Source organism: Coregonus clupeaformis, chromosome 23 (genome assembly GCF_020615455.1).
Source record: "Coregonus clupeaformis isolate EN_2021a chromosome 23, ASM2061545v1, whole genome shotgun sequence".
Lineage (NCBI taxonomy): Eukaryota > Metazoa > Chordata > Actinopteri > Salmoniformes > Salmonidae > Coregonus > Coregonus clupeaformis.
In genome coordinates this window covers 55654123-55676741 of record NC_059214.1, presented here as the reverse complement: position 1 = coordinate 55676741, position 22619 = coordinate 55654123, and the positions used below count along the sequence as shown (strand labels likewise).

Sequence of the window (22619 nt, the reverse complement as noted above, 5' to 3'; positions counted from 1 at the left end):
AGAGATAAGAGCAACACAGTTTCTCAATGTTCTTCCCCAGGCGGTGCCCTCAGAACAAGACACACTTCCAGCCCTCTCCATCGGCGAGCTGAGGCACAGCCAGGAAATAGATCCAGTTATCAGGGAAGTCCTGCCACTCATTCAGAGGGGTGAGCCACCACCTAGGCGAGGGAGGAGGAGGTTATCTCTTACGACCCAGACACTGTGCAAGCAGTGGCATCATCTAAAAGTCCAGGACGGAGTCCTATATAGGGTAACCAAAGACCCATTAAGCAGAGAGAAGAGGTATCAGTTTGTGCTGCCTGCTAGCTTGAAGGCCAAAGCTCTCGCTGGTGTGCATGATTTCGCTGGGCATCAAGGGCAGGCTAGAACAGCACACCTCGCCCGACAGCGTTTCTTCTGGCCGCAAATGGGAAGAGACATCAAGGAATATGTGAAATGCTGCCAACGCTGTATCCTTGCAAAGACCCCTGAACCAGCTGCCCGAGCTCCCTTGGAGAGCATTCGCACTTCGGCACCCATGGAGCTGGTGTGCATTGATTTTTGGAGTGCTGAGGACTGTAAGCAAAGATCTGTCGATGTGTTAGTCATAACAGACCACTTTACAAAATTGGCTCATGCCTTTCCCTGCGTAAACCAAACTGCAAAGCAAATAGCAAAGAAGTTATGGGATAACGTATTCTGCATCTACGGTTTCCCAGAGCGAATACATTCTGATCAAGGGGCCAATTTTGAAAGCAAACTCATAGCTGAACTCCTCAGCCTCACAGGGATTAAGAAAACACACACAACAGCATATCATCCCATGGGAAATGGGCAAACCGAAAGGTTCAATAGGACACTTGGCAGTATGTTGCGTGCCCTACCCCTGACAGCTAAGCAACACTGGGCCCAACAGATACAGACTTTGACTTTTGCGTATAATGCCACCACTCATGAAACAACTGGATATCCTCCATTCTATTTGATGTATGGTCGAGTCCCCAGACTCCCAGTAGACATGGTCTTCAAACAAGTCTTGAGGGATCCAGTCGTGGTGAATTATAAGACCTATGCCGAGAAACTGATGGCGAACCTCCATGTGGCTGCCGACATAGCTCAGCAGCATGCGAGGAAAGGACAGCAACATCAAGCTGATGGCTACAACAAGAGAGTTCGTGGAACCCACTTGAACGTTGGCGACCGAGTTTTGTTAGCTAATAAAGCAGAGAGAGGGAAGAGGAAGTTAGCGGATAAGTGGGAAGCCACTATGTATACCATCATAGACCGGAACCCTCAGACTCACGTTTACAAAGTCAGAGACGAAAGTGGGAAAACAAAAGTTGTTCATCGGAATTTGATGTTGGACGTGAGCTTCTTGCCCATGCCAGAACTAAGCGATGAAGAGACGAATGGAGCTGCCTCGGATGTGGCCAGTGAGTTTCAGCCTCCTTCTGTTGATGCTTTGAGTGGCCTAGCAGTAGACGCTTCTGAGGACCGTACATGTTCGTGGTTAAACGCATCCTCTGACTCTGAGTCTATTGGAGAAGCTGATGAGTCTGAGATGGAGAATGAGATGCCCCACTCTCTGTCCAGGAAGTCTGTTCAACTGACACCCACGAGAGCCCAGTCTAAAGAGGTCAGAGGCCAAGGGGAAAATGAATACTCACCTGTGAGAGACTTGTCGGATTCCAGTGACCCCCCTGATTTGCACATGACTGACACTGACTCTGTTGCCCCAATTGATGTTCCTGACTTAGATGAGACAGGGTCTTGGACGTCAATTCACCTGTTACACTGATTGATAGTCAGATACCCTCCCAAGTACAAGGGTTTGAAAGTCAGGTTGTCAGAACACGTACTGGCAGGGTTGTTAAGGCAGTCGATCGCTTGATAGAGAACATGGTGCAAAAACCACTCACCAAGGGTTTTGTTACAGGAGTCAGAAGGTCACTGTCTTTCCGTTCTTTATTTTAGATACATTTTTGAGATTAAGATATTTTTCTTTATTACCAGTAGTATGACCTGAGTCATGAGATGTTCATAATGGAGGGAAAGTGTTCCAAGATTTCATATGATGTATAAGGCATCATATTCACTAGAAGGGGCAGTAGCCTGATCAACTGCTGTTTTCTTTTAACTTACTTTGTAAGTAGCTTTATACGCTGTATATGGGAAATGGAGTCCCAGGGCTATCTTGGACCAAGTGGACAAGAGTTTTATTCTATATGTTTTTGGTTATTTTCCACCCTCGAAGTGTGAAGGATTTTGGTGAAATTAAAGAGGGTGAATGTAACAGGTCAAAGAATTACAGATTTTTGCAACCGTTCATTTTCTATTTTTTATTTTATTTTGTGAGTTGATTTCACCAAAATATTGTATTGTTCAGCATTTCGTGTAGTCTACAGATATTGGGAGAGTTAGTTGTGTAAGTGCGCCCTCTAGAGTTGGTTATATGCGGAGGGATGTTGTGCTTTTCTCAGTCTGCATTGTATTCGGCTGGGAGAGGTACGTGTTCACTTCGGCGTGACATAAACTTGATATACCTGTTAAAACTAAAACGTTTCAGTGCACATAGTAACTTGTATGTATATTATATGATGAGTGTACGTACATTTAATCAAGCTGTGTCGTGAATATAGCCATTTTTGAGAGTTGAGAAATTGCTAACTTAGCTAACCTCGTGTTCTGTTTAGCTGTAAGTTAGCAATCATCATTCTATCCTCTTGTGACGAAGCTCACGTTGTTCTTTTTATGTTAGGCGGATTCTGGTCGAGGGTAGAGTGTTGAACATTTTCTCTCTTTGATGTTGAACAGGTATGTATTCCCTATATCAGGTTAAAAATGTGTTCATTTAAAATGTTTTCATGTATTGATTAGTGTTTAATGGCACTGAAAAGCTCAAATGTGAAGGATTACATGTTGCTTCGTGCATATTACTGTATGTATTACCTGTTTGAAAGATGGTTTATGTCATGTTGCACAGTATTAATATAAAGGCTAAAAGCTCAGAGTTTTTGGCAGAGATAACATGAATATGACACATACATAAGATATACACCAGATGCAATGTTTATTTTCCAATGATGTTGTATTTTATTCCTTGTATTTTTGAATGTGATTATACTGAGTCTGCATTGTATTCGGCTGGGAGAGGCGGATTCTGGTCGAGGGTAGAGTGTTGAACATTTTCTCTCTTTGATGTTGAACAGTCTGCATTGTACTCGGCTGGGAGAGAGTGAGAGAGCTGTACACAATAAAGTGCCTTCAAGTACGCCAGTGTGTTGTCTTCAGTGCACCGGAACACAACGCAGTAGTCGGCAAGAGACAGACCAAGCCGGCTACATTAGCTATGGACCTGTAGCAGCTCAGACAGGTAGTATTAATATGACTGTGTTGGCTATGGACCTGTAGCAGCTCAGACAGGTAGTATTAATATGACTGTGTTAGCTATGGACCTGTAGCAGCTCAGACAGGTAGTATTAATATGACTGTGTTAGCTATGGACCTGTAGCAGCTTAGACAGGTAGTATTAATATGACTGTGTTAGCTATGGACCTGTAGCAGCTCAGACAGGTAGTATTAATATGACTGTGTTAGCTATGGACCTGTAGCAGCTTAGACAGGTAGTATTAATATGACTGTGTTAGCTATGGACCTGTAGCAGCTTAGACAGGTAGTATTAATATGACTGTGTTAGCTATGGACCTGTAGCAGCTCAGACCTTAGACAGGTAGTATTAATATGACTGTGTTAGCTATGGACCTGTAGCAGCTCAGACCTTAGACAGGTAGTATTAATATGACTGTGTTAGCTATGGACCTGTAGCAGCTCAGACAGGTAGTATTAATATGACTGTGTTAGCTATGGCCCTGTTTTAGCATTCAAAGAAAAGAACACCATCTCTAGAATCAGACATTGTGGAGGTTCGATAATGCTGTGGGTTTGCTTTGCTGTCTATGGTATCGGAGCCTTGAAGAACACTTTCCATGACATAGACTGACCAGGTGAATCCAAGTGAAAGCCATGATCCCATATTTATGTCACTTGTTAAATCCACTTCAATCTTTGTAGATGAAGGGGAGGAGACATGTTAAAGAAGGGTTTTTAAGCCTTGAGACAATTGAGACATGGATTGTGTGTGTGTGTGTGCCATTCAGAGGGTGCACCGGTTTGTGTCAAGAACTGCAACGCTGCTGGGTTTTTAACGCTCAACAGTTTCCCCATGTGTATCAAGAATGGTCCACCACCCAAAGGATATCCGGCCAACTTGACACAACTGTGGGAAGCATTGGAGTCAACATGGCTAACACAGTCATATTAATACTACCTGTCTGAGCTGCTACGGGTCCATAGCTAACACAGTCATATTAATACTACCTGTCTGAGCTGCTACAGGTCCATAGCTAACACAGTCATATTAATACTACCTGTCTGAGCTGCTACAGGTCCATAGCTAACACAGTCATATTAATGCTACCTGTCTGAGCTGCTACAGGTCCATAGCTAACACAGTCATATTAATACTACCTGTCTAAGGTCTAAGCTGCTACAGGTCCATAGCTAACACAGTCATATTAATACTACCTGTCTAAGCTGCTACAGGTCCATAGCCAACACAGTCATATTAATACTACCTGTCTAAGGTCTGAGCTGCTACAGGTCCATAGCTAACACAGTCATATTAATACTACCTGTCTAAGCTGCTACAGGTCCATAGCTAACACAGTCATATTAATACTACCTGTCTAAGGTCTAAGCTGCTACAGGTCCATAGCTAACACAGTCATATTAATACTACCTGTCTAAGGTCTGAGCTGCTACAGGTCCATAGCTAATCACAGTCATATTAATACTACCTGTCTAAGCTGCTACAGGTCCATAGCCAACACAGTCATATTAATACTACCTGTCTAAGGTCTGAGCTGCTACAGGTCCATAGCCAACACAGTCATATTAATACTACCTGTCTAAGGTCTGAGCTGCTATAGGTCCATAGCTAACACAGTCATATTAATACTACCTGTCTGAGCTGCTACAGGTCCATAGCCAACACAGTCATATTAATACTACCTGTCTAAGCTGCTACAGGTCCATAGCTAACACAGTCATATTAATACTACCTGTCTAAGGTCTGAGCTGCTACAGGTCCATAGCTAACACAGTCATATTAATACTACCTGTCTAAGCTGCTACAGGTCCATAGCTAACACAGTCATATTAATACTACCTGTCTAAGGTCTGAGCTGCTACAGGTCCATAGCCAACACAGTCATATTAATACTACCTGTCTAAGCTGCTACAGGTCCATAGCTAACACAGTCATATTAATAATACCTGTCTGAGCTGCTACAGGTCCATAGCTAACACAGTCATATTAATACTACCTGTCTAAGCTGCTACAGGTCCTTAGCTAACACAGTCATATTAATACTACCTGTCTAAGGTCTGAGCTGCTACAGGTCCATAGCTAACACAGTCATATTAATACTACCTGTCTAAGGTCTGAGCTGCTACAGGTCCATAGCTAACACAGTCATATTAATACTACCTGTCTAAGGTCTGAGCTGCTACAGGTCCATAGCTAACACAGTCATATTAATACTACCTGTCTAAGGTCTGAGCTGCTACAGGTCCATAGCTAACACAGTCATATTAATACTACCTGTCTAAGGTCTGAGCTGCTACAGGTCCATAGCTAACACAGTCATATTAATACTACCTGTCTGAGCTGCTACAGGTCCATAGCCAACACAGTCATATTAATACTACCTGTCCAAGGTCTGAGCTGCTACAGGTCCATAGCTAACACAGTCATATTAATACTACCTGTCTAAGCTGCTACAGGTCCATAGCTAACACAGTCATATTAATACTACCTGTCTAAGGTCTGAGCTGCTACAGGTCCATAGCTAACACAGTCATATTAATACTACCTGTCTAAGGTCTGAGCTGCTACAGGTCCATAGCTAACACAGTCATATTAATACTACCTGTCTGAGCTGCTACAGGTCCATAGCCAACACAGTCATATTAATATTACCTGTCTAAGGTCTGATCTGCTACAGGTCCATAGCTAACACAGTCATATTAATACTACCTGTCTGAGCTGCTACAGGTCCATAGCTAACACAGTCATATTAATACTACCTGTCTAAGGTCTGAGCTGCTACAGGTCCATAGCTAACACAGTCATATTAATACTACCTGTCTAAGGTCTGAGCTACTACAGGTCCATAGCTAACACAGTCATATTAATACTACCTGTCTAAGCTGCTACAGGTCCATAGCTAACACAGTCATATTAATAATACCTGTCTGAGCTGCTACAGGTCCATAGCTAACACAGTCATATTAATACTACCTGTCTAAGCTGCTACAGGTCCATAGCTAACACAGTCATATTAATACTACCTGTCTAAGGTCTGAGCTGCTACAGGTCCATAGCTAACACAGTCATATTAATACTACCTGTCTAAGGTCTGAGCTGCTACAGGTCCATAGCTAACACAGTCATATTAATACTACCTGTCTAAGGTCTAAGCTGCTACAGGTCCATAGCTAACACAGTCATATTAATACTACCTGTCTAAGGTCTGAGCTGCTACAGGTCCATAGCCAACACAGTCATATTAATACTACCTGTCTAAGGTCTGAGCTGCTATAGGTCCATAGCTAACACAGTCATATTAATACTACCTGTCTGAGCTGCTACAGGTCCATAGCCAACACAGTCATATTAATACTACCTGTCTAAGCTGCTACAGGTCCATAGCTAACACAGTCATATTAATACTACCTGTCTAAGGTCTGAGCTGCTACAGGTCCATAGCTAACACAGTCATATTAATACTACCTGTCTAAGCTGCTACAGGTCCATAGCTAACACAGTCATATTAATACTACCTGTCTAAGGTCTGAGCTGCTACAGGTCCATAGCCAACACAGTCATATTAATACTACCTGTCTAAGCTGCTACAGGTCCATAGCTAACACAGTCATATTAATAATACCTGTCTGAGCTGCTACAGGTCCATAGCTAACACAGTCATATTAATACTACCTGTCTAAGCTGCTACAGGTCCTTAGCTAACACAGTCATATTAATACTACCTGTCTAAGGTCTGAGCTGCTACAGGTCCATAGCTAACACAGTCATATTAATACTACCTGTCTAAGGTCTGAGCTGCTACAGGTCCATAGCTAACACAGTCATATTAATACTACCTGTCTAAGGTCTGAGCTGCTACAGGTCCATAGCTAACACAGTCATATTAATACTACCTGTCTAAGGTCTGAGCTGCTACAGGTCCATAGCTAACACAGTCATATTAATACTACCTGTCTAAGGTCTGAGCTGCTACAGGTCCATAGCTAACACAGTCATATTAATACTACCTGTCTGAGCTGCTACAGGTCCATAGCCAACACAGTCATATTAATACTACCTGTCTAAGGTCTGAGCTGCTACAGGTCCATAGCTAACACAGTCATATTAATACTACCTGTCTAAGCTGCTACAGGTCCATAGCTAACACAGTCATATTAATACTACCTGTCTAAGGTCTGAGCTGCTACAGGTCCATAGCTAACACAGTCATATTAATACTACCTGTCTAAGGTCTGAGCTGCTACAGGTCCATAGCTAACACAGTCATGTTAATACTACCTGTCTGAGCTGCTACAGGTCCATAGCCAACACAGTCATATTAATATTACCTGTCTAAGGTCTGATCTGCTACAGGTCCATAGCTAACACAGTCATATTAATACTACCTGTCTGAGCTGCTACAGGTCCATAGCTAACACAGTCATATTAATACTACCTGTCTAAGGTCTGAGCTGCTACAGGTCCATAGCTAACACAGTCATATTAATACTACCTGTCTAAGCTGCTACAGGTCCATAGCTAACACAGTCATATTAATACTACCTGTCTGAGCTGCTACAGGTCCATAGCCAACACAGTCATATTAATACTACCTGTCTAAGGTCTGAGCTGCTACAGGTCCATAGCCAACACAGTCATATTAATACTACCTGTCTGAGCTGCTACAGGTCCATAGCCAACACAGTCATATTAATACTACCTGTCTAAGGTCTGAGCTGCTACAGGTCCATAGCTAACACAGTCATATTAATACTACCTGTCTAAGGTCTGAGCTACTACAGGTCCATAGCTAACACAGTCATATTAATACTACCTGTCTAAGCTGCTACAGGTCCATAGCCAACACAGTCATATTAATAATACCTGTCTGAGCTGCTACAGGTCCATAGCCAACACAGTCATATTAATACTACCTGTCTAAGCTGCTACAGGTCCATAGCTAACACAGTCATATTAATACTACCTGTCTAAGGTCTGAGCTGCTACAGGTCCATAGCTAACACAGTCATATTAATACTACCTGTCTAAGGTCTGAGCTGCTACAGGTCCATAGCTAACACAGTCATATTAATACTACCTGTCTAAGGTCTGAGCTGCTACAGGTCCATAGCTAACACAGTCATATTAATACTACCTGTCTGAGCTGCTACAGGTCCATAGCAAACACAGTCATATTAATACTACCTGTCTAAGGTCTGAGCTGCTACAGGTCCATAGCTAACACAGTCATATTAATACTACCTGTCTAAGCTGCTACAGGTCCATAGCTAACACAGTCATATTAATACTACCTGTCTAAGGTCTGAGCTGCTACAGGTCCATAGCTAACACAGTCATATTAATACTACCTGTCTAAGGTCTGAGCTGCTACAGGTCCATAGCTAACACAGTCATATTAATACTACCTGTCTGAGCTGCTACAGGTCCATAGCCAACACAGTCATATTAATATTACCTGTCTAAGGTCTGATCTGCTACAGGTCCATAGCTAACACAGTCATATTAATACTACCTGTCTGAGCTGCTACAGGTCCATAGCTAACACAGTCATATTAATACTACCTGTCTAAGGTCTGAGCTGCTACAGGTCCATAGCTAACACAGTCATATTAATACTACCTGTCTAAGCTGCTACAGGTCCATAGCTAACACAGTCATATTAATACTACCTGTCTGAGCTGCTACAGGTCCATAGCCAACACAGTCATATTAATACTACCTGTCTAAGGTCTGAGCTGCTACAGGTCCATAGCCAACACAGTCATATTAATACTACCTGTCTGAGCTGCTACAGGTCCATAGCCAACACAGTCATATTAATACTACCTGTCTAAGGTCTGAGCTGCTACAGGTCCATAGCTAACACAGTCATATTAATACTACCTGTCTAAGGTCTGAGCTACTACAGGTCCATAGCTAACACAGTCATATTAATACTACCTGTCTAAGCTGCTACAGGTCCATAGCTAACACAGTCATATTAATAATACCTGTCTGAGCTGCTACAGGTCCATAGCTAACACAGTCATATTAATACTACCTGTCTAAGCTGCTACAGGTCCATAGCTAACACAGTCATATTAATACTACCTGTCTAAGGTCTGAGCTGCTACAGGTCCATAGCTAACACAGTCATATTAATACTACCTGTCTAAGGTCTGAGCTGCTACAGGTCCATAGCTAACACAGTCATATTAATACTACCTGTCTAAGGTCTGAGCTGCTACAGGTCCATAGCTAACACAGTCATATTAATACTACCTGTCTAAGGTCTGAGCTGCTACAGGTCCATAGCTAACACAGTCATATTAATACTACCTGTCTGAGCTGCTACAGGTCCATAGCCAACACAGTCATATTAATACTACCTGTCTAAGGTCTGAGCTGCTACAGGTCCATAGCTAACACAGTCATATTAATACTACCTGTCTAAGCTGCTACAGGTCCATAGCTAACACAGTCATATTAATACTACCTGTCTAAGGTCTGAGCTGCTACAGGTCCATAGCCAACACAGTCATATTAATACTACCTGTCTGAGCTGCTACAGGTCCATAGCTAACACAGTCATATTAATACTACCTGTCTAAGCTGCTACAGGTCCATAGCTAACACAGTCATATTAATACTACCTGTCTGAGCTGCTACAGGTCCATAGCTAACACAGTCATATTAATACTACCTGTCTGAGCTGCTACAGGTCCATAGCTAACACAGTCATATTAATACTACCTGTCTGAGCTGCTACAGGTCCATAGCTAACACAGTCATATTAATACTACCTGTCTGAGCTGCTACAGGTCCATAGCTAACACAGTCATATTAATACTACCTGTCTGAGCTGCTACAGGTCCATAGCCAACACAGTCATATTAATACTACCTGTCTAAGCTGCTACAGGTCCATAGCTAACACAGTCATATTAATACTACCTGTCTAAGGTCTGAGCTGCTACAGGTCCATAGCTAACACAGTCATATTAATACTACCTGTCTAAGGTCTGAGCTGCTACAGGTCCATAGCTAACACAGTCATATTAATACTACCTGTCTGAGCTGCTACAGGTCCATAGCCAACACAGTTATATTAATACTACCTGTCTAAGGTCTGATCTGCTACAGGTCCATAGCTAACACAGTCATATTAATACTACCTGTCTGAGCTGCTACAGGTCCATAGCTAACACAGTCATATTAATACTACCTGTCTAAGGTCTGAGCTGCTACAGGTCCATAGCTAACACAGTCATATTAATACTACCTGTCTAAGCTGCTACAGGTCCATAGCTAACACAGTCATATTAATACTACCTGTCTGAGCTGCTACAGGTCCATAGCCAACACAGTCATATTAATACTACCTGTCTAAGGTCTGATCTGCTACAGGTCCATAGCTAACACAGTCATATTAATACTACCTGTCTGAGCTGCTACAGGTCCATAGCTAACACAGTCATATTAATACTACCTGTCTAAGGTCTGAGCTGCTACAGGTCCATAGCTAACACAGTCATATTAATACTACCTGTCTGAGCTGCTACAGGTCCATAGCTAACACAGTCATATTAATACTACATGTCTAAGGTCTGAGCTGCTACAGGTCCATAGCCAACACAGTCATATTAATACTACCTGTCTAAGGTCTGAGCTGCTACAGGTCCATAGCTAACACAGTCATATTAATACTACCTGTCTAAGGTCTGAGCTGCTACAGGTCCATAGCTAACACAGTCATATTAATACTACCTGTCTGAGCTGCTACAGGTCCATAGCCAACACAGTTATATTAATACTACCTGTCTAAGGTCTGATCTGCTACAGGTCCATAGCTAACACAGTCATATTAATACTACCTGTCTGAGCTGCTACAGGTCCATAGCTAACACAGTCATATTAATACTACCTGTCTAAGGTCTGAGCTGCTACAGGTCCATAGCTAACACAGTCATATTAATACTACCTGTCTAAGCTGCTACAGGTCCATAGCTAACACAGTCATATTAATACTACCTGTCTGAGCTGCTACAGGTCCATAGCCAACACAGTCATATTAATACTACCTGTCTAAGGTCTGATCTGCTACAGGTCCATAGCTAACACAGTCATATTAATACTACCTGTCTGAGCTGCTACAGGTCCATAGCTAACACAGTCATATTAATACTACCTGTCTAAGGTCTGAGCTGCTACAGGTCCATAGCTAACACAGTCATATTAATACTACCTGTCTGAGCTGCTACAGGTCCATAGCTAACACAGTCATATTAATACTACCTGTCTGATCTGCTACAGGTCCATAGCTAACACAGTCATATTAATACTACCTGTCTGAGCTGCTACAGGTCCATAGCCAACACAGTCATATTAATACTACCTGTCTGAGCTGCTACAGGTCCATAGCTAACACAGTCATATTAATACTACCTGTCCAACAACAGGACAGGAAAACACCAAAACAGAGAGGAGAGGTGAGAGAAGGTGAGAAAGAGCATGCAAGACCAGCAAATGTCAATAAATAAAGTTGTTTCAAGAGAACGTATTGCCTAGCAACAGAGACCATGAGGAACTCTGTGGGTTTGAGGTCCTGTCTATTTCTGAGAAGGTGTAGGTTCACAGATCGACAACAGGAAAAGCACAGAGGTGGTTGGTGGTTTCTCACTTACTAGGTGAGAGATAGACATGTCTGACAGGTTTAAGTGGAACAGAAGAGGACACGCCACACACAATTACCCACACAAACTTACACACACACACACAGGGTCAAAAGTCCAAACATGAATCTATGGTCACGCACACACGCACAGACCTGAGGAAGAGATTGCAGGTAGTCTGTCGCAGGACATAGTCAGGGACCACTTCTGCAAATTCCGAAGGCACACTCCTCACAAACTTCAGACTGGGTTTGGTCCTGAGGCCTCACACCCCCCAGACCCTCTGTCCCCTGGTCCTGAGGCCTCACCCCCCCAGACCCTCTGTCCCCTGGTCCTGAGGCCTCACACCCCACAGAGTAAGTATGATGACAACGTCCCATCAGGCCCACCTTTTGCCCCCAAGTCTTTGACCCTGCTTCAAACTACAAGTCCCAGACCCTGTCCCTGCTGTCCCCCTGGACGGACAGCCCATCTCTCTGTGGAGGAGGTGCATGGCCGTTGCTCTGGATGATGATCTCTGAGCGTAGTCTGTGTCGAGATAGCCTGCTGCTGAACTGAGCTAAATTAATTGAGGAACATGATAACACTCAGAATTTATGAACGACCCGTTTCTCAATTCACAACAATGTCAAGATAGTTACGCAATCAATTACTAAATAACAGTTTAATTAGCTCTAAAATCTTTACATAGTGGCGCTGACAAAATGGCACAGCTTACCTTGGTAAACTTGATTTGAGATTCGATATTCACCAGATATTCGGACCTTCAAACGTCAATAGCTTGATGATTTGACCTACATACTGTGACGAGTACTGAGGATACGACGAGACAGGAAGCAGACACAGGAATCAACTATGTAAAGGCTTACTTAACACTGAGCAAGAGAACAACAAAGAGCGAGTACACGACATGACACTAACAATCACACACAACACAACACTGAACAGTCCAGGGCTATATAGGGGTGGTGATGAGATGATGAGGTGCAGGTGCGTTGGAGGTGATTAGGGTGCGTTGGGTTTCCATTCCGGTGTTGCCGAGGTGGTGCGCTCAGATCGGTGGCTCAGTAGACCGGCGAATCAGAGCACCGGAGGGGAGCAACGGGAGGAGACGTGACACATACACTATATACAGTGGGGGGAAAAAGTATTTAGTCAGCCACCAATTGTGCAAGTTCTCCCACTTAAAAAGATGAGAGAGGCCTGTAATTTTCATCATAGGTACATGTCAACTATGGCAGACAAAATGAGAAAAAAAATCCAGAAATTCACATTGTAGGATTTTTAATGATTTTATTTGTAAATTATGGTGGAAAATAAGTATTTGGTCAATAACAAAAGTTTCTCAATACTTTGTTATATACCCTTTGTTGGCAATGACACAGGTCAAACGTTTTCTGTAAGTCTTCACAAGGTTTTCACACACTGTTGCTGGTATTTTGGCCCATTCCTCCATGCAGATCTCCTCTAGAGCAGTGATGTTTTGGGGCTGTCGCTGGGCAACACAGACTTTCAACTCCCTCCAAAGATTTTCTATGGGGTTGAGATCTGGAGACTGGCTAGGCCACTCCAGGACCTTGAAATGCTTCTTACGAACCCACTCCTTCGTTGCCCGGGCAGTGTGTTTGGGATCATTGTCATGCTGAAAGACCCAGTCACGTTTCATCTTCAATGCCCTTGCTGATGGAAGGAGGTTTTCACTCAAAATCTCACGATACATGGCCCCATTCATTCTTTCCTTTACAAGGATCAGTCGTCCTGGTCCCTTTGCAGAAAAACAGCCCCAAAGCATGATGTTTCCACCCCCATGCTTCACAGTAGGTATGGTGTTCTTTGGATGCAACTCAGCATTCTTTGTCCTCCAAACACGACGAGTTGAGTTTTTACCAAAAAGTTCTATTTTGGTTTCATCTGACCATATGACATTCTCCCAATCCTCTTCTGGATCATCAAAATGCACTCTAGCAAACTTCAGACAGGCCTGGACATGTACTGGCTTAAGCAGGGGGACACGTCTGGCACTGCAGGATTTGAGTCCCTGGCGGCGTAGTGTGTTACTGATGGTAGGCTTTGTTACTTTGGTCCCAGCTCTCTGCAGGTCATTCACTAGGTCCCCCTGTGTGGTTCTGGGATTTTTGCTCACCGTTCTTGTGATCATTTTGACCCCACGGGGTCAATTTGCAAAATAAATAACAATATGGGGATGAGGTAGTTGGGTGGGCTAATTTCAGAAAGGCTGTGTACAGGTGCAGTGATCGGTAAGCTGCTCTGACAACTGATGCTTAAAGTTAGTGATGGAGATAAGAGTCTCCAGCTTCAGAGATTTTTGCAGTTCGTTCCAGTCATTGGCAACAAAGAACTGGAAGGAATGGCGGCCAAAGGAGGTGTTGGCTTTGGGGATGACCAGTGAGATATACCTGCTGGAGTGCAGACTACGGGTGGGTGTTGCTATGGTGACCAGTGAGCTAAGATAAGACGGGGATTTGCCTAGCAGTGATTTATAGATGACCTGGAGCCAGTGGGTAGTATATGGGGCTTTGGTGACAAAACGGATGGCACTGTGATAGACTACATCCAATTTGCTGAGTAGGGTGTTGGAGGCTATTTTGTAAATGACATCGGCGAAATCAAGGATCGGTAGGATAGTCAGTTTTACGAGGGCATGTTTGGCAGCATGAGTGAAGGAGGCTTTGTTTGCGAAATAGGAAGCCGATTCTAGATCTAACTTTTGATTGGAGATGCTTAATGTGAGTCTGGAAGGAGAGTTTACAGTCTAACCAGACACCTAGGTATTTGTAGTTGTCCACATACTCTAGGTCAGACCCGCCGAGAGTAGTGATTCTAGTCGGCTGGGCGGGTGCAAGCAGCGTTCGGTTGAAGAGCATGCATTTAGTTTTACTAGTGTTTAAGAGCAGTTGGAGGCTACAGAAGGAACCTTTGTATGGCATTGAAGCTCGTTTGGAGGTTTGTTAACACAGTGTCCAATGAAGGGCCAGATGTATAAAAAATGGTGTCGTCCGCATAGAGGTGGATCCGAGCGTCACCAGCAGCAAGAGCGACATCATTGATATACACAGAGAATAGTCGGCCCGACAATGCCCCCATGCACAAAGCGAGGTCCGTACAGAAATGGCTTGTTGAAAACGGTGTGGAAAACTTAATTCGCCTGCACAGAGCCCTGACCGCAACCCCATTGAACATCTTTGATTTGGAACGCCAACTGCGTGCCAGGCCTAATCGCCCAGCATCAGTGCCCGACCTCACTAATGCTCTTGTTTATGAATGAAAGCAAGTCCCTGCAGCAATGTTCCATCATCTAGTGGAAAGCCTTCCCAGAAGAGTGGAGGCTGTTATAGCAGCAAAGGGGGGACCAACTCCATATTAATGCCCATGATTTTGGAAAGAGATGTTCGACAAGCAGGTGTCCACAGACTATTGGCCATGTGGTGTATCTCAGGTCTTATTTTCCCGTTTCCTGTCCGAGTTTTATAATCACATGACAACAGTGTAGGCAGCCTGGCTCACAGTCAATGAAACTACACAAACATTAGGGCTTCAACAAGGGTTCTTCAAAGATCCTCAAACTTCCTTGAAGAACTATAGGGTTCATGGCACTGAAAAAGGCACCCAAAAGGTCCTTCCAAGAACCTGATAGTTGGAACCTCTTCAGTTCTTGGGGATTCTTGCAGGAACCTTATTGCCCAAATGAGAAATTTTTGATTTGAATTTGAGAAGACAGCAGATGCAGGCATCATTTACTATCTCCTCAATTTAAGGTAAGGTTTCTCCCTTTATGATCTAAATGTATATTGTTTTATGATGATGCCGTCTGTCTTTTCATATTTGTGCAAATGGTTGTGTTGTTTGACACTTTTCTACCTTTTAAAATCCTTTCTAAAACAGACAATAGACACAGTTCAATGGATATCAACCAACAAAGAAGTAAGAATATGTAAAAATACATTGGCTTGCAAAAGTATTCACCCCCCTTGGCATTTTTTCCAATTTTGTTGCCTTACAACCTGGAATTAAAATGGATTTGTTGGGGGTTTGTATCAAAAACAGAAAACTTGAGCGTGCATAACTATTCCCCCCCCAAAGTCAATACTTTGTAGAGCCACCTTTTGCAGCAATTACAGATGCAAGTCTCTTGGGGTATGTCTCTATAGGCTTGGCACATCTAGCCACTGGGATTTTTGCCCATTCTTCTTGGCAAAACTGCTTCAGCTCCATCAAGTTTGATGGGTTCCGCTGGTGTACAGCAATCTTTAAGTCATACCACAGATTCTCAATTGGATTGAGGTCTGGGCTTTAACTAGGCCATTCCAAGACATTTAAATGTTTCCCCTTAAACCACTCAAGTGTTGCTTTAGCAGTATGCTTAGGGTCATTGTCCTGCTGGAAGGTAAACCTCCGTCCCAGTCTCAAATCTCTGGAAGACTGAAACAGGTTTCCCTCAAGAATGTCCCTGTATTTAGCGCCATCCATCATTCCTTCAATTCTGACCAGTTTCCCAATCCCTGCCGGTGAAAACCACCCCCACAGCATGATGCTGCCACCACCATGCTTCACTGTGGGGATGGTGATCTCGGGGTGATGAGAGGTGTTGGGTTTGCGCCAGACATAGCGTTTTCCTTGATGGCCAAAAAGCTCAATTTTAGTCTCATCTGACCAGAGTACCTTCTTCCATATGTTTGGGGAGTCTCCCACATGCCTTTTGGCAAACACCGAACATGTTTTTTTAATTATTATTATTATTATTATTTATTTATTTTTAGGGGGCATCTGACCAGGACTTTATTGAGATAAAAATTCAAGGCACACCACGTGTCATCATGATTAATAAACTATTATTTTAAATAAAGGCGCTTAAACAGACATTAAGGTGTTCTTTACATTTTAAGGAGGGACAGAACAACCAGATACTCCAGGTCAAACCTTTCTCTAGAGACATTTAAAAAGACATGGCATACACAGACATGCAATTCCACTGACATCCATGTGAATCCACAAATGAATGATTTGACTTGAAACGAAGACTATGGGAAGTTTGTTCATCTACCAGATCCAACTAGACTCCAAATCCGATACCAAAAACTCTGTAGAAACGGCCAATAAGCATAAAATGTCAAACCCTGATGATCTTCCAACGCAAGGTTTAAAGAATCATATATACACGGTAAGGAAACATGTGCAAGTATCAATCAGATTGGTTTACGTTTATGATTAGTGGAGGTTTTGGGAAGCAGGTGACAAAGGGGGTGGAGTGTTACTACTCAAGACAGGATTGAAAGAAATCATAAGGTAGTTGCTCTGGTCAGTCCACCACCGATTGCACTAGGGGCAAGAGGTCTCCCATAACACCACTGTGTTTGTGAGTCAAGCAGACCAGGTTCAGGCAGATGTGACCCCATCTCATGAAGTTACCACCTCCGATTTCCCTCTTGTAGCGGTTGGTGAGGTGGTCTGCTTGCACTGTGAGTTTTGACAGGACTCCAAACAGTCCCCTGAGTTGGTAGTGGAACTGGCCCTCCAGATCTGAGCTCTCGTCACCAGGGAGCCCCCTGGTCATCGACTGCTGCTCCGCTTGCTTGACAGCCATTTCCAGGAAGCTGGCCCCCACCGCTCATCTCCCTCTTCAGCAGGCCCCACTCCATGTCGTTCTTTATGGACTTGAGGAGGAGATCATGCTCATACATGTCCCTCTGCTTGTTAGGGTAGGAAGGCTCGTTCTTCACCACCACCTCAACCTGCTGGCTCTCCTGCTCCTCCAGGGGCACATCCCGCAAACATAAGCAACACCAAACATGTTTGCTTATTTTTTTTTCTTTATAGCTTTTTTCTGGCCACTCTTCCGTAAAGCCCAGCTCTGCGGAGTGTACAGGCTTAAAGTGGTCCCATGGGCAGATACTCCAATCTCCGCTGTGGAGCCTTGCAGCTCCTTCAGGGTTATCTTTGGTCTCTTTGTTGCCTCTCTGATTAATGCCCTCCTTGCCTGGTCCGTGAGTTTTGGTGGGCGGCCCTCTCTTGGCAGGTTTGTTGTGGTGCCATATTCTTTCCATTTTTTAATAATGGATTTAACGGTGCTCCATGGGATGTTCAAAGTTTCAGATATTTTTTTAGAGCCCAACCCCTGATCTGTACTTCTCCACAACTTTGTCCCTGACCTGTTTGGAGAGCTCCTTGGTCTTCATGGTGCCGCTTGCTTGGTGGTGCCCCTTGCTTAGTGGTGTTGCACACTCTGGGACCTTTCAGAACAGGTGTATATATACTGATATCATGTGACAGATCAGGTGACACTTAAATTGCCCACAGGTGGACTTAATTTAACTAATTAGGTGACTTTTGATGTTAATTGGTTGCACCAGATCTTATTCAGGGGCTTCATAGCAAAGGGGGTGAATACATATGCACGCCCCACTTTTCCGTTATTAATTTTTTAGAATTTATTGAAATATATATATATATATTATTTTTTTCACTTCACCAATTTGGAATATTTTGTGTATGTCCATTACATGAAATCCAAATAAAAATCCATTTAAATTACAGGTTGTAATGCAACAAAATAGGAAAAACGCCAAGGGGGATGAATACTTTTGCAAGGCACTGTATGTTGAAGAACATAGCTTCATTGGGCGCAGATGACTGAACTGCCCACTTATTTGTTTGTGTCTGTGTCTGCAGGTATACTGACGAGGAGGCATGTACAATTGGTATTGGTTTGCCTCATAATATTACGCATATCACATGTATCATCTACAGTTAATTGTAATTAAATATAATTATATTATAGGGACCGTCAACAAAGTGCATGATCACAACATTCACATTTCAATAGCTCTTCAACGACATGACTTAGCAACCTCATTGCAACTATCGATTAAACCTTACATAAAGAGGCATGTTGCACACCCTTTGGTTTTTTTAGAAAGTTATTCCAAACCAAAGGGTGTGCAACACGCCACTATATATAAGGAATAATCCAAACTTGAAATTAGGTTGCTAAATCACGTGGTTGAAGACCTATTGAAATGTCAATGTTTCAAATATTTATATAAAATTGTGTAAGTGCTTTGTGGGAAAACTAAAGGGTGTGCAATGTGTATCCCTAAAATTTGAATGCCTTGGTCATGTGCTCAAGAAGCAATTGAATTTATATGTTTAAAAAACTTAACTCATAAATGAAAGTAAAATAAATTCAACCATTATTCAGGGTGTGTGATCTGTGAACATTACAAAGTTGGTTTGAGTTGTTTAGGTCACATGGTCAAGGAGCTATGGCATTTTAAGTGATTATCTCTCTCTCTATCTACAGTTGAACTTCGAAAGTTTACATACATCTTAGCCAAATACATTTAAACTCAGGTTTTCACAATTCCTGACATTAATCCTAATTAAAATTCCCTGTCTTAGGTCAGTTAGGATCACCACTTTATTTTAAGAATGTGAAATGTCAGAATAATAGTAGAGAGAATGATTTATTTCAGCTTTTATTTCTTTCATCACATTCCCAGTGGGTCAGAAGTTTACATACACTCAATTAGTATTTGGTAGCATTGCCTTTAAATTGTTTAACTTGGGTCAAACATTGTGGGTAGCCTTCTACAAGCTTCCCACAATACGTTGGGTGAATTTTGGCCCATTCCTCCTGACAGAGCTGGTGTAACTGAGTCAGGTTTGTAGGCCTCCTTGCTCGCACACGATTTTTCAGTTCTACCCACACATTTTCTATAGGATTGAGGTCAGGGCTTTGTGATGGCCACTCCAATACCTTGACTTTGTTGTCCTTAAGCCATTTTGCCACAACTTTGGAGGAATGCTTGGGGTCATTGTCCATTTGGAAGACCCATTTGCAACCAAGCTTTAACTTCCTGACTGATGTCTTGAGATGTTGCTTCGATATATCCACATAATTTTCATTCCTCATGATCCCATCTATTTTGTGAAGTGCACCAGTCCCTCCTGCAGCAAAGCACCCCCACAGCATAATGCTGCCACCCCCGTGCTTCACGGTTGGGATGGTGTTCTTCGGCTTGCAAGCCATCCCCTTTTTCCTCCAAACATAACGATGGTCATTATGGCCAAACAGTTCTATTTTCATTTCATTAGACCAGAGGACATTACTCCAAAAAGTACAGTCTTTGTCCCCATGTGCAGTTGCAAACCGTAGTCTGGCTTTTTTATGGCGGTTTTGGAGCAGTGGCTTCTCCCATGCTGAGCGGCCTTTCAGGTTATGTCGATATAGGACTTGTTTTACTGTGGATACTTTTGTACCTGTTTCCTCCAGCATCTTCACAAGGTCCTTTGCTGTTGTTCTGGGATTGATTTGCACTTTTCGCACCAAAGTACGTTCATCTCTAGGAGACAGAACGCGTCTCCTTCCTGAGCGGTATGATGGCTGCGTGGTCCCATGGTGTTTATACTTGCGTACTATTGTTTGTACAGATTAACGTGGCACCTTCAAGCATTTGGAAATTGCTCCCAAGGATGAACCAGACCTGTGGAGGTCTACTTTTTTTTTTACTGAGGTCTTGGCTGATTTCTTTAGATTTTCCCATGTTGTCAAGCAAAGAGGCACTGAGTTTGAAGGTAGGCCTTGAAATACATCCACAGGTACACCTCCAATTGACTCAAATGATGTTTTATTTTTTATTTTTTTGTATTTTTTATTTCACCTTTATTTAACCAGGTAAGCCAGTTGAGAACAGGTTCTCATTTACAACTGCGACCTGGCCAAGATAAAGCATAGTAGTGCAATAAATAAAAAAAACACAGAGTTACATATGGGGTAGAAAACATAAAGTCAGAAATACAACAGAAAATATATATACAGTGTGTGCAAATGTAGCAAGTTATGGAGGTAAGGCAGTAAATAGGCTATAGTGCAGAATAATTACAATAGTATTAACACTGGAATGCTAGATGTGCAAGAGATTATGTGCAAATAGAGATACTGGGGTGCAAAAGAGCAAAATAAATAACAATATAGGGATGAGGTAGTTGGGTGGGCTAATTTCAGATGGGCTGTGTACAGGTGCAGTGATCGGTAAGGTGCTCTGACAACTGATGCTTAAAGTTATTGAGGGAGATAAGAGTCTCCAGCTTCAGAGATTTTTGCAATTCGTTCCAGTCATTGGCAGCAGAGAACTGGAAGGAATGGCGGCCAAAGGAGGTGTTGGCTTTGGGAATGACCAGTGAGATATACCTGCTGGAGCGCAGACTACGGGTGGGTGCTGCTATGGTGACCAATGAGCTAAGATAAGGCGGGGATTTGCCTAGTAGTGATTTATAGATGGCCTGGAGCCAGTGGGTTTGACGACGAACATGTAGTGAGGACCAGCCAACAAGAGCGTACAGGTCACAGTGGTGGGTAGTGTATGGGGCTTTGGAGACAAAACGGATGGCACTGTGATAGACTACATCCAATTTGCTGAGTAGAGTGTTGGAGGCTATTTTGTAAATGACATCGCCGAAGTCAAGGATCGGTAGGATAGTCAGTTTTACGAGGGCATGTTTGGCAGCATGAGTGAAGGATGCTTTGTTGCGAAATAGGAAGCCGATTCTAGATTTAACTTTGGATTGGAGATTCTTTATGTGATTCTGGAAGTTGAGTTTACAGTCTAACCAGACACCTAGGTATTTGTAGTTGTCCACATACTCTAGGTCAGACCCGTCAAGAGTGTTGATTCTAGTCGGGTGGGCGGTTGCCAGCAGCGTTCGATTGAAAAGCATGCATTTAGTTTTACTAGTGTTTAAGAGCAGTTGGAGGCTACTGAAGGATTGTTGTATGGCATTGAAGCTCATTTGGAGGTTTGTTAACACAGTGTCCAATGAAGGGCCAGATGTATACAAAATGGTGTCGTCTGCGTAGAGGTGGATCTGAGAGTCACCAGCAGCAAGAGCGACATCATTGATATACACGGAGAAAAGTGTCGGCCCAAGAATTGAACCCTGTGGCACCCCCATAGAGACTGCCATAGGTCCAGACAACAGGCCCTCCGATTTGACACACTGAACTCTATCTGAGAAGTAGTTGGTGAACCAGGCGAGGCAGTCATTTGAGAAACCAAGGCTATTTAGTCTGCCAATAAGAATGCGGTGGTTGACAGAGTCGAAAGCCTTGGCCAGGTCGATGAAGACGGCTGCACAGTACTGTCTATTATCAATTGCGGTTATAATATCGTTTAGGACCTTGAGCGTGGCTGAAGTGCACCCGTGACCAGCTCGGAAACCGGATTGCATAGCGGAGAAGGTACGGTGGTATTCGAAATGGTCGATTATCTGTTTGTTAACTTGGCTTTCGAATACTTTCGAAAGGCAGGGCAGGATGGATATAGGTCTGTAGCAATTTGGATCTAGAGTGTCACCCCCTTTGAAGAGGGGGGATGACCGCGGCAGCTTTCCAATCTCTGGGGATCTCAGACGTTATGAAAGAGAGGTTGAACAGACTAGTAATAGGGGTAGCGACAATTTCGGCGGCTAGTTTTAGAAAGAAAGGGTCCAGATTGTCTAGCCCAGCTGATTTGTAGGGGTCCAGATTTTGCAGCGCTTTCAAAACATCAGCTGTCTGAATTTGTGTGAAGGAGAAGCGGGGGG

The 22619-nt window shown here is 43.2% G+C and overlaps 1 pseudogene; it reads right to left on the bottom strand.

Annotated features, from left to right (window-relative positions):
* Positions 1 to 17337: 17337 nt before the first annotated feature.
* Positions 17338 to 17809, bottom strand: LOC121536360 (annotated as a pseudogene).
* Positions 17810 to 22619: the final 4810 nt, after the last annotated feature.